Here is a 7,739-nt window from a genome sequence, read left to right on the forward strand (position 1 = left end):
TAGGTTTTTCTTTTACCCCCTTTCTTATTTAAATTTTTCTTGTCTTTTCAGGTACATGCCCAGCAGTACCAGAAGCAACAGGGGAAATCAACTATTATTCTCAGAGGATCCTGCACACTTGGAACGCTCAATCCGCAAAGACCTACGCTCCGCATCGATCGACAGAACCGCATTACCGTCGACTGACACTCACGTTCAACAGTCGACCGACACTCAGACAGCACCGTCGACCGATACCGTTCGCCGATCCGCATCGTTCGATACTTCTAACCGTATATCGATCGACACTACTCCGCGAAGCATGGTCGCGATTGTCATTCTCACGCAGGGCGAGAATGGAAACCTGTATGACCAAGATGGTCATCTGCGTAATGCAACAGGTCAGAAACTAGATGCACAGGGAAACATAATCCCTGAACCTGAAGCTGAGGCTACAGGAGAAGCTCAAACACGATCGTTGGCAGACTATAACCGTCCAGACGAGTACTACACCAACAGATCAGCTATTCGACTTCCAGAGATTCAGAAGCCGAACTTCGAGCTCAAGCCTCAGTACTACTCTCTCGTGTCTCAGATACCTTATTCTGGGCAATCACACGAGCATCCTATGGACCATCTGGAGAGGTTCGAGGATCTTATCGCTGCTATTCGTATGGATGGAGTCCCCGAGGACTACCTACTCTGCAAGCTCTTCAAATACTCACTGATTGGAGAAGCTTCGCACTGGCTCAAGCAGCTACCTACAGGATCACTGACATCCTGGGCCGACATAAAAACGCCTTCCTGCGTAATTTCTTTGATGAGGCACGCGCTGAAGACTTAAGAAGCAAAATCGCCACTTTCGCGCAGAAGCCTAGTGAGACTTTTAAAGACGCGTGGATCAGATTCAAGTTCTTCCAGCGAGACTGTCCACACCATGGATTCAATGAAGTGCAGCTGTTAAGCACTTTCTACAGAGGTATCGCCTTAAGGTATCAGATGGCTCTCGATACTGCTAGTGAGGGGAACTTCAACACTAGGAATCCAATAGAGGCTGTGAGACTTATTGAGAACCTAGCCAACAGCAGCAGCACCAAAAACACTGACTCTGACAAGAAGAAATCGGTTGCAGCCATCGGTGAAGACCAGATGAATGAAGTCAGAGCCAAGATAGATGCTTTACATGCATTTCTGGGGCAGCCAGTTTGCTCAGCTGAAGAAGGAGAGGCTAGAGAGGATGATACAGAGGAAGATGTGAACTACATTGGAGGTACTGGATTTCAGAGATATGGAAACCAGAGTGGAAACAGAAACTTTTTTGGCAGTGGTCAGAAGAGTAACTACAACCAGAGTTCACAGTATCAAAAACCCTTCACCAACACAAGGAACTACGGCAACTCAGCTTACCAAAACCCACCGCTACCCACCCAGGAGAGTAAGTTTGATGCCATGATTGATAGAGTTCTGGAAGGTCAGCAGAAGCTTACAGTATACTTCAATGGGAAGATTGATTCTGTCTTCAACAATCTGACCACGAGGATAGACACCATCTGCACTCAAGTTAAGAAACTTGAGACACAGATTGTCCAGACTGAAGACTCTATCAGGAGGATTGGAACTTCTAAGGAAGTAGGGGAAGGAAATAGGAAACACCACGTTAATGCTATCATAGATGATGATTTCTGGCAAGTGGTGAAACAGGAGAAGTTACAAGAAGGAGACTTTGAAGTGGAAAGTTCACTAAGTCTCGGTGGATCGCAATGGTGTCGATCGATACCAACTACTCCACATCGATCGACATCGACGATGTCTTTTCCGGATACGCTTGCAGACTGCAACGCAGTTAGGATATTGACACATGCTGAATTCACGGCTTCTCATCCATACCCACCCACCCACACCTACGAAGATATCGACCGACGAGACGAGCCACTCATCGATCGACACAACGAAGAGAAGATCGATCCCCTATCGATCGACACGCACCTCTCACATACCGAGTGCAACTACCATCGATAGACAGCAACCGAATCAATGCACTCGGACCCACACCGAAACCACAAGCTACCCCTACCGACATAACTGGTAACCTTTCAGACACTACACCTGCATCAGAGGAAACTGAAGGAAGTAGGTTAAGGAGTCAGAAGGAGAAGATTCCTAAGAACCTTAAGAGGGAAGCTAATGAAAAGTAGATTGATGGTTTCACTAAGAGAGTTATCGGAATCCCACCAGAGAAACCTTTTGAGGAGGTTTATGTCACAAAGAGATTGTGGATGTTCTTCAGAGAAACAAGGGAGACTGAAACTGACATTAGGAGAAGGTTTGACAACGTCAGAGAAGAGATGAGGAAAAAGATTACTTTGCTAAAGAAGAGTGATCCTGGGAAGTTTGCAATACCATGTGTGGTACAAGGGATTGAATTTCCTCATGCACTATGTGACACTGGTTCATCAGTCAGCATCTTACCAAAGGTCATGGCAGACCATCTGGGCCTGCAAGTAGAGCCTTCACCACAGATCTTTACTTTCGTGGATTACTCTCAGAGAAACTCTGGAGGCTTCATCAAAGACCTGGAGGTACATATTGGTGATACTATCGTCCCTGTGGATTTTCATGTCCTAGAAATCAAGCTAAATTGGAACTCTTCCCTCTTACTTGGAAGAGCATTTATGGCTACAGTAGGAGCCATATGTGACATGAACACCAACAGGTTGTGCTTGACTATGATAGATCCAGATATCCACTACGACCCTGTCAAGCTTGGCAAACCACCAGCCAAATTAGTGGTAAAGGAAGATGATACTGGTATCATCGCAGTTTGTCATTGTGAAGTCGAGTACGAGACAGAGTACTCGGGATCGATCGACAGTACTTTGACGTCATCGATCGACACTTGCAAGTCGGAGGAGATCGACAACAACTATGGATCATCGATCGACAGAGACCCACCAGATGATCAACTCGATCTACCAGATCATTGCTACCCAAATTTCGACATCACACCCAACCGAAAGGAAGATAATTACTCAGTAAGGAGTTGGGCGGATAGCGGATTTCATGAGAGTTTTGCAGTAGACATAGCCACCTCTTCCCACGGTGGAGACCACAGTGAAGAATATGATGAAGACTTTTGGGAAGAGAGAGCTTGGGAAAATTACTTGGAGAATGACAGATTTGCATTTCGATTCCCACAATCGATCGACATCAACCGCCCACCATCGATCGATTATCTACTTCATCCAGCAAAACGACATCGTCCATCGATCGACATTGCCAGTATAATATCGATCGATATTAACCCGTACGACTTAAAGGACAAAATCGGAATTTCACCGATTAGGGCAACACATGGGTATAAAAGGTTGACAACTCAAGCCACGAAAATTCAAAACTTTTCACCTTCTACCCAGCAGCTTCCAGCATTCAGAGATTCATCAATGGAAGACTGCAACAACATGTTCACTCGATCCAACCGTGCAGCTAGACGTGCACCATCGATCGCCACCACCACACACCCATCGATCGACACCTTCAACAGAGCTCAACCGAGATCTCACCTTATGATATCAGGAACGTTTCACTAACACCTGATGAATTTGGAATTTTCAGGGACACAGATGGCTATGCAAGAGCTATGGATGGAAGAGTTCTGCATATAACAAGAGAGGACATAGCATACATCCTCCAAGTTGCTAATGGATGGAAAACCTGTTCACACAGCAACGTAGCCAAGCAGACATCCTACATCACGTTCAGGACAACCACAACACCAACACGAGGGAGGATACAGTTACTCACCACTTCGGTCAACCTCAACATTCACAATCGATCGACATCGTTTCAACACCGTCGATCGACGGCGGATACCCCGGATCGATCGACAGACCAAGAGTCAGATCGCCCGACAGACGATTGGAGTTTGGACGACGTGCCTTCAATACTGATGGATCCATGAGATTCAAGTGGGAAGCTAAGGATGAATATGGTGTCTACAGAGATGAGTTTGGCTATGCTATAGGAGTTGATGGTGACATCATCCATGTTACCAAGGAGCAAGTAAAGAGACTTTTGGATAGAGCATCCCTTTTTCACAAAGGTTGCTTACGACTTCCAATACACACACGCCCCTACCATGCATACACCCCACCACCAATACCTTACAGTAGAGAGGAGGTGGATGATATGGTGACTGATGTATGGAGAACTCAGGCGCACCTTGAGGCAAACATGCACACATTGGTGGAAGACACTGTCCAGCCTTTGGATGTCAGTTACAAGGACTTCCAGAATGATATGGCTGAGATAAGAGTGGAGCTTGGAAACATATTGACCATGCTTGAGAAAGAGGCTACGCCACCAGTATCGACCGACAGAGTACCTATACCGTCGATCGACATCGGCAAGACTACATCCATGGACCGACCAGAATGTTCATCACCTAAGAAAGATGAATGGGAGGTTGCTTACATCAATACACGGATTGGAGACGTCTACAGCCCTCTCAACAACAATGTCGAATGGTTAAGTAAGAGGATCGATCTTCTACAGAAAGAGTTGGACACACTTCGCCAGAACGACCGAGCTGAGCATGCTACTTTTTCATCGATCGACACATATACTTCATCATCGATCGATAAAAGGTTCGCAGAACTGGAAGATAGGATGAAAGCGTATGTAAGGAAGCACGAAATTTTCAGTTCTCCTATCCTGCGACGCCAACACACAATGTCACAACAGCTGGACAAGCTAGAAAGAGACATGAGCATTGTTCAAGCTTAAATTGATCTTCGTGACAGCAACGAAGCATCGATCGACAGGTCTGAACTAACATCGATCGACAGACAACCACCACTAGCGAGACGAGCAGGCACTACAGCAGAAGTTGATGAACTTAAACATGAGCTGTACGAGGCTATGGATGCTATGGAAAGGAGACTCAACGGGACCTGTGATACCATTGACTACACTGTTAACGAACGGGTTAACAGCCTCTGCAGAACTACTCGCCACATGAAGGGCAATATACGTGCTCTGCAGTACCAAGGACAGTGTTCACAGTCGATCGACACAATGGATGCTGAGTCGACCGACAGACCCCTCAGCGAAATGACCGACGCGCATCTCGTAGCATCGATCGACACCGAGTCTTTAGCAGACCGAGATCAGTTTATTCTGGACAGGATCGATGCATTACAGAGTGAGATGAAATTATTGTCCGTACATACCTACCAGACCATCGACAGGAAAGTTGACAAAATCGAATACATCGAGAATTCTGTGAGGAAACTTCAAGATACAGTCCTCCAGATAGATAAGAAGCAACTACAAGCGGATGATGCCACAAGAAGCTTCGTCGCCACATGGTTCAATAGTAGGAGACATAAGATTGGTGATTGCTGTCCGGTAATCAGCAGTTTATGCATCCCATGAGTCACTCACCTACCACAGTCAAGCTAAATGACTATAACCAAGCGCTGAGTGGGAGGCAACCCACTATTAGGTTTTCTTTTTCTTTTTCTTTATTTTTATTTTATTTTTCTTTTTGCTTTTATTTTTCTTTTTCGAATTTATTTTGCAGTTTTTATTAGATCCAAGTAGAATGATAATTCCATCGACCGACATTCACCATTCATATCGCTCGACACCATACGACCATTACTAACGATCGACGTATACCACTACGAATCGATCGACATCTTGTCGATCAGGTTTATTCATTCTAACTTGTTATATTAATTAATTATGTTTTATTTTATTTACCTCACCACCGGGTGTTACACTGGGACAGTGTAATTTAAGTCTGGGGGGGAGTTTACTAATATGTGTTTCTATTTTCGTTTTTATTAAAATGTTTTTCAAAATTATTTTTCGCATAAGTATTAAATAGGAACATTGATATGGATTTATATTTGATTGTCTGACCACTCTTTAGCACCATTCTAGATTACTGATTGCAGATAGTACTAAAGATGCTAAAGTGGATCAACTTGCTATCTATATTCACTAGCTAAGATTGTTTGAAGGAACCAAAGCTGACCTCCAACACTAATACTGACTTATTTGCTTGTCTTGGGGCTTGGATATCACTGGATCGGAATCCTCTTACAAGTCTGGAAGGTAAAAAGTCTGTGTGTTTCTGGTCCCCTTCCTTCTCTCTCTTCGGCATCTCGAGATCTAAGTTTATGTTATAAAAGATTGAAATGATTTCTTGAGAAGCAGAGGGGTAGGAGTGTCTCCTGCGACCCCATTATTCTAAATCTCAAGGATGATCACACATTGTGGAAACGAGGGATAGGTAAATTACCTGAGACCCCATTATTCGCTACACTTTGTCAAAAATGTATGAGTTACAATGCAAATGTCAATAAGATGGACTAGATGACATATGTGGCATCGAAACCTGTTGAAATTGAAACTAATAAGAGATTCAGTGAAGAGAGAAGAGGGGAGAAAGGGATCAGAGAAGACTACCTGTGTGTTCAGATACTTGTTTGAGTTGAATCCATGTGTTCTTTGATCGATACTCCCAAGGTAAAGCCTGCACTTTATTTTATGTTAAGAAATGAGGTTAGTAGAGGGGAATGTCAGATGAGAATTGCTGAGTTGTTGACTAGATGAGTTTAGTTGCTAAGCTAGGATAAGGCATGATGAACTTTTGTGATTAGGATGTTTAGACATGGATTGCAAACCCATAGAGTGATGACTTCAATATATTGAATCCTTGAGTTCCTGCTATTTCCAAACCTTTTCCAAAGACTACTGTTTTTGCTTGAGGACAAGCAAAGGAGTAAGTCTGGGGGAGTTGATATACCATGGATTTTACCCGTTTTTAACCATGGTATACTAGTATTTTACTATATATTTAATCCGTTTTCTAGCCTGTTATGTATGTTTTCAGGTTCAGGAGCATTTTGTGATAAAGTGATGTTTTTGGAGTATTTTGGAGTACAAGAGATGATACACCCGAGTTGACCATTCAAGACTAAGTCGGAAGTCAACATTGCGATTATAATCGATCGATACTCATCCTGAATTGTCGATCGATGTAGCCGAGAAGATCCGAGTACTAGAAGATTATAATCGATCGATACACATTCAGTGTTGTCGATCGATATCGAGGACGAAATGGTTTAGCCGACTACTTCACCAAGACTTCACCAAATTACGAGATTGTCCCTGACGAGTTTTTAACCTAATGGAAATGCTTAAATACTCCTGCTAAGTATTTTTGACGGCAAGTTTTGAAACCCTTTGAGAGACTAGAGTTTTATTTGTTTTGAGAGATTGGAGAGATTTCTCATCTCCTTTTGTATTTCTACTTTATTCTATCTATGCAATTCTTTCATCTATCTATTGTTATGAATTGCTTAGCTATGTCTGAGTAGTCTACTTGTTAGATCTAGGGTTTAAATAGGTTTGTGGGATTAGCCCCAAACTATAATTTCTAAGTTGTGATACTCATCAAATGGATTGTACCCTATGCTTGTTTTAGATTAGCTAACTAGAACATAGATCACTAGGATCTTAGATTATCTTGAATTATCCAACATGTAAAAAGCTTTATTTGAAGCCATTAATCAGTGTAGAATTACCAGGAAGTTGAATAAATCTCATAGGAGTTTCCAGGAAGAAGCTATCCCACTTTCTATTCAGATAATTCCAGACTATTTTGTTCGTACATATGGCAATATCTTCATGATTCTTATCAAACCGGAAGGAACCAAGATGTTAGAAGCTTGATTTGAAACCATTAATCA

The 7,739-nt window shown here is 43.1% G+C and overlaps 1 non-coding gene across 1 annotated transcript; it reads right to left on the reverse strand.

Annotated features, from left to right (window-relative positions):
- Positions 1 to 815: 815 nt before the first annotated feature.
- Positions 816 to 923, reverse strand: LOC130505188 (small nucleolar RNA R71). Its single transcript, XR_008941583.1, has one exon. It is a non-coding gene; the product is annotated as a small nucleolar RNA R71 (small nucleolar RNA).
- Positions 924 to 7,739: the final 6,816 nt, after the last annotated feature.

This window comes from Raphanus sativus, unplaced genomic scaffold (assembly GCF_000801105.2).
Source record: "Raphanus sativus cultivar WK10039 unplaced genomic scaffold, ASM80110v3 Scaffold2073, whole genome shotgun sequence".
Taxonomy (NCBI): domain Eukaryota; kingdom Viridiplantae; phylum Streptophyta; class Magnoliopsida; order Brassicales; family Brassicaceae; genus Raphanus; species Raphanus sativus.